Genomic DNA, 6053 nt, shown 5'->3' with positions numbered 1-6053 from the left:
AACATAACACTTATAATTATTACTGATAATTAATACTGAGATATATTATAATAATTGGAGTTTTACATAAAATTTTGGAACACATACCAATAACACATCTATACTATTGATGTTAAACCTAATTCTTAATAAAACCTTATAGACAAATCTATTCAATCTTAATCAGTTTGACCATAAGGTAAGATTCTCATAAACCTTTTATAACCCTTTACAGTTTTTTTTGTTAAAGTGAAGAATAATGTTCTAAGAAAACAATATTGTGCTTTTTTCAATGTTCAATATATGGATAAAATGAATAATACCCCTTTAACTTTAGCCTATAGGTTTACAAACAGAATTTCTTCTACAACATTAATCCTTCACAAACCTTTCATAACATGCTCAACCCTTCAGATTTATTCTGTCTCGCTTAAAACAATCCTGTAATCATTTAAACTAAGCAAAAAAACCCACATTTTCATGCTTTCTTATAATCTTTTACCAAAAATACATTCTACTTTCCTTACATACATTACACATAAAACTGTTTTTCCAGTAGTCTCAAATACAGTTACACTGTTAACTCTTAGCAACTTTGACTTTTGGTGAAAAACCTGGCAAGTTATTTTAATTATGTACTAAATATGGACCCTAGGACACCAGACAGAAATGTGGACAATCTCTGACACTTTTTAGCATAGCTAGGGGGCACAGGTAACTCTGTATGTCTCCAGCCTTACATAGCTTAAAAGCACAGAAGTTGTAAAGTTAAGAGTCACAGTAACAGCTTATGAAGCATTTAGTAGATCTCATAATCTTTAAAATTGTACAACATTTCTTTTTTAAATTCCCTTTCATGATTTTTTGTAACTTCCCCAGACCATCTATGACATGCTTCGACTTTCTGACTTGTCCTAAACATCCCTTTTTAAACAACCAGTTATTTTACTGTAGGACAAAAATTTACCATACAAGATCCTTTTTCATATAAAGTCTCTTTTATTTATAACCTTTCTTCCCAGAAATACCTTTACCTTTATAACCTTTGAACTAGACAAAAATCATTTTCCTTCTGTTAGGAACTTATGGTTTGTACTGTGTGTTGCTCTGTGAGTCCAGTGAAGGTGGAGCAAGTAAAGAGGTTGTCTGCATACCACAGAAGTTATCTCCCCTCAAGAGATTGCTTGGTTAGATTTATTGCTAGGATGCATTTGAATGAATGTGGGCTATTTTTAAACCCCTGAGGTAAGACTGTCCAAGTTAAAGTTATTGCTTAAAGATTTAGGTAACTTTTGCAGAAGAAATGGAACTATTAGAGGGAGAGATGAATTTAGAGGTTGGGTGAATATTGAACAGGCACCCATCTTGGAAATATATTTTTGCCCCAAAGGGGTGTGAATCTTTTCTTTTGGAGGCAGGGAGTGCCATTTGTCCCCATTATCTGACATGATTTGGAGGAAAATTGCTTAGAGAAGGAAATTAGCAGAGTAGGCAGCTCTTAAACACAAAAGAGAAATTCACAATTTTACCTGCCACCTCGACTTGCCCTTGGCATTGTCCTATTGATGACCATGTCTGATCTGGGAGCCAGCTGGAGCAGAGGGTCCCTTCTGCTCAAAACCATCAGGGATTGGGATTCCATCCCAAGGGCCCTTCTGCCCTCAGAGCAGTCCTGTTTCCTGTGGCCGAGCTTGTGGCAGAGAGGGCATTCCATGCAGAGCTTCTTCCCTTTTATCCCATTAGGCAGTTCACCTTCCAGTGACCTGGCTTCCCACACTGATTGCAGTTACCTGGAGGAGTGTCCTTAGGGCAACCTGGAGGGAGCTGTTGACTGGCAGAGCAGCCAATAGTTAAACCTGCCTCTTCTCTCTGCATTTAGTTTTTTCCTGAGCCCTGTCCTCCTTGTTCTGATCTCAGTTATAAAATACTTAGCAGGCTAATTTGAGGATTTTCTGCCTAAGAACACTGGATGTTAAGGTTCACTTTTGTAATTTTTTCCTAGTTCATTTCTAGGCCAAACAGTATTACTAAGGAAACCTAACTTTTGTTTAGGTGATCAGACTTTTCCCAGTTCTTAAGGATGCATCTGAGGGGCATGGCCTGTGGTATGGAAATGGAATTACCCACCTCAAATTGAGAACAGAAGAGAAATAAAGGAAAAAGGAAAAAGAAGGCCTCCCCTCTTACTGTTCTATTATCCCAAATGGGGTGTCCGCCATTCATCCTTAGGCTTCTGGAATGAACTGGTCTTACCATGTACCCTTAACCTTGGTACCATCTCATCATGATTACTGACTTGAGGACAGAAAAACTACTGGAGTGAACAAGGTGGGGTCCCTCTTTATCCTTGGGGTTCTGGAATAAACCAGTCTTACTTTTTACTCCTTACCTTTCCTTTATCTCTGCTCTAATGGTCATGGGTTAGCCTAGGATAAACCTTCATCTCTGTCCTATGGGTCTCTTGTGCCTGTGGCCTTGGCCCAGCCTCCATCCTTGTCTCTATGACCTGAGAATGACTCTCACTCAGAGCATTTGAGCAACAAAATAATTATCCCTTTTCTCAGATTTCCATTTCCCATATTCTTTAAGTAGATGAGAAGCCTGTTTTTTAGCTAACTGCTCCAAAGGGGCTGGACTGACTTCCCTTCGAATAGGACCTTTAAGGCCTTGATGCATATTAAGAAGGGTGTGGAATTGATTTGAGAAACGAAAGCTACAATAATAAATGGAAGGAAGCGAGAGGAATACTCATGGAAAGCCTTCCTGTGCTCTCCAAGACAGCAGGCTTTGAACTCCAGAGGGTAGCATTTATTTTCCCTCCTGACATAAAGTAGTAACCTTTGGAGGACTTGGGGCTTAGTGTAAGAACCTGCAAATGGCAAAGAAAGAATTTCTTCTCCTCTCAAAGAGGTACTACCTCAAAAAAAAAGCAAGTAGATGGGGTCCTTAAAAGGCTACTGCTTAAGGCCCTGTGCAGGCATATAAACTGCTTCAAAAGTCACCAAAAAAGTTAGCCCTGAAGCATAACAAGAACGAAAAGTGTGTGGTAAGTGATGATGAAATAGGAGAGCTGGGGTTGTGATTAGCGTCTGTTCTAGTAATGTGCCAGCAGACAGGTCTTCCAAGCTGGCAGGGTAGAAACAAGTATAAATATCAGGGGATATCAGCAAGGTAGCCCATGTCTTTGCTGTCAAGTAAATGCAGCAAGAGCCACAGGTGCACAAATAACGGAAAGTGTGTGTTTAAGAAGTCACAGGGCATTCAAAGTGAAAGCAAAGGAGGCAGAGTTGCCCTTGAGGCAGATGGTCTTGCAAGTGTGCAAGGGCATTTTAGAATACACACAGAGAGAACAGAAGAATAGGTAGTGTGAGTTTTTGGGAAAGAGCCAAATGTTAGTTGAAAAAGTAGAGGAAACGCCAGATATTGCATGGTATTAGGATTTAGCCCTACCACTCCTGTCCAGAAAAGCCAGTAGTGTCTAGGTCTACTTGGTGTTGACTCCAGGGTTCTTCCAGCCCCTGCAAGTCACTGGTGAGGATCAGCTGAGACATCAGCCAGCGGAAGTGTGGCCAGAGGCAGTGTGGCCAAGAGAAATCATTTTGAGGGTTGGTTAATAAGCAGGAGAGCAAAAGGAGAGCAAAAGGAGAGAAGGAAACTCTCTACAGGGGTTGAACACCTCCAACCAGAGAATGTGAGGCATAGATGTATCTTACTGCCAGGAAATGTATCTGAGTCATGCAGCAAAAAAGTATGTTAGCAGCAATGAATCCATAGGGGACTGCAGGAACCTCAACACTTGCCTCCTCAGAAGAAAGAATTTGATCAAGGGACATAAGGCAGAGTGAGAGACTGAGTCAAGTTTTAGAGCAGGAATGAAAGCATATTAAATTGTTTTAAGGGCAGGAATGAAATTAAAGTACACTTGGAAGAGGGCCAAGCAGGCAACTTGAGAGAGTCACGTGCATGGTTTAACATTTGACATGGGGTCTTACATGTAGGCAGGCTTCTAGAGGATTGCATCCCTTCTCTCCTGATTCTTCCATTAGGGCGGGCTGTCTCCAAATGCCATGGCCTGTTATCATTTGGGAGGGGCCCATAGGCAGTGTGTTGAGAAAAATACATCACAAATCTAACTGCAAGGAACTTGTTGCCAAAATAATTAAAATTGGTAAAAATACATAATGTGTAGGTCTAGATGCCCCTCCAGGACGTGAGCAAAGGACAAGTCCAGGTGGTTTTCTCAGAAGCCATTGTCACAGCCCAAGAGAGCCACAGTGTGGCCTAGAGACCCCAACTTCAGTAGTAATTCAGAGTCCACATATCCAACTGCTTAATGAGCCTGCACTTATTTCTTCATTGTAAAATGGTTATGATTATATCTACTTTGCAGAAATCTTATGAGGACAAATTAGATAGCCTGTCACTATAGTGAGTATTCAAGAAATGGGATTATTCTATTATCAGAGGAATTATTTTGATAATTATTCTATTATCAGAGGAAGAAAATGCATAGCGTCAATAGCAATGAAAGATGTGGAAGTGATGACAATTTAAAGGTAAGATGACTCATTCATTAAAGTAGAAAGAGATATTCTAGTTCACAAAAAGACTTCAACAAAAACATCAGTATCTGTTTTTTATAACTTGCAAATCCTCAAAGAAGCCCAGATGTCCATTAGTAGATAAATAAATTGTGGTATATTCATGCAATAAAATGCTTCTCAGCAACAAAAAAGAATAATTCACTGGTTCACGCAATAGTGTAAATAAATTGCAAAATCACTATGCTGGGTAAAAGATGGCTTATGCAAGAGATTTCATACTGACTTTTTTTTTAAGACAGGGTCTCTCTCTGTCACCCAGACTGGAGTGCAGTGGCACAATCACAGCTTACTGTAGCCTCAATCTCCTGGGCTCAAGGCATTCTCCCACCTCGACTTGCTGACTACAGGTGTGCACCACCAGGCCTTAATAATTTTTCATAGAGACAGGGTCTGAGTATGTTGCCCAGGCTGGTCTCTAACTCCTAGACTCAAGGGATCCTCGTTGGCCTTGGCCTCCCAAAGTACTGAGATTATAGGTGTGAGTGATAGTGCCTGGCTATAAGATTTAATCTGTATGAAATTCTGGAGCAGAAGAAACTAATCTTTCTTAGAAAAAAATCAAAACCCTGATTCCCAGAGCCCAGGAATTCTAATTTCATATTCAGATTGTACCTATTACAGAAGCGTATCATACACAAATATATCTATGTAATACTTTTCACTTATCCTTCTTAACATTTTCTGTAAAACATACCTAACCCTTTTTGGTTGTAACTTTTGGATTCTGTCGTGTATGACTGCTGGAAGATCTTATTTTCCTCCTCCCACCTTCAATACTCCTTTTGGTACTGTCCAGTACTGCCTTGCCCAATGGAGAGATGGAATATTTGCTGGGTACTTCCATATTCCAGGCCCTGTATTAGGCACTTGGCATGTGTCTTCTCATTTTATCTTCACAATAGCCACGTGGAGGAAACATTATTTTTTTCCATTTTACAAATATGGAAACTAAGACTCAGATTGCTAATGTAACTTGACAAGTGTAACACAGGTAATAAGAGGTGTTTTCTTCTTCACGAATAAAGAGAATTTTTTTAGGCTAAGACCATTTTGAATTAATCTTATTTCAGAGTGAAAAAAATTCATTACTTTAAAAATGGCAAACTCTTTCATTCTATAAGAGTAGAATTGGCAGTCACTTATTTGGTCTAGAATCTTAGGAAGCAAGATGCTTATAGTTTCAATAAAGGGCTAATTTTAATTAATTGATTGCTTCTCTGTTTTAATCCCACAGCTGATAAATGACATTAGCAGTGGCTTGGACTTATTGTTGTGGTCTCTGGAAGAAGTTGGGCTTGGCATAACCTCCTGGGGTACAGATGTGTTAATCAGGTACTGAATTGTTGATGAAGGATGGAGCAGGTGTTGATGTTGTGGAGGCAGATGTCCTGGGATCATCTGCCTGGCCCATGAGAGCTGGCACAGAGGCAAAGCCATGGCTTGTCTTTCCTCAGCCTATCCTCATTATCC

The sequence above is a fragment of the Theropithecus gelada genome, chromosome 8 (genome assembly GCF_003255815.1).
Source record: "Theropithecus gelada isolate Dixy chromosome 8, Tgel_1.0, whole genome shotgun sequence".
Lineage (NCBI taxonomy): Eukaryota > Metazoa > Chordata > Mammalia > Primates > Cercopithecidae > Theropithecus > Theropithecus gelada.
This window is presented reverse-complemented; position numbering follows the sequence as displayed.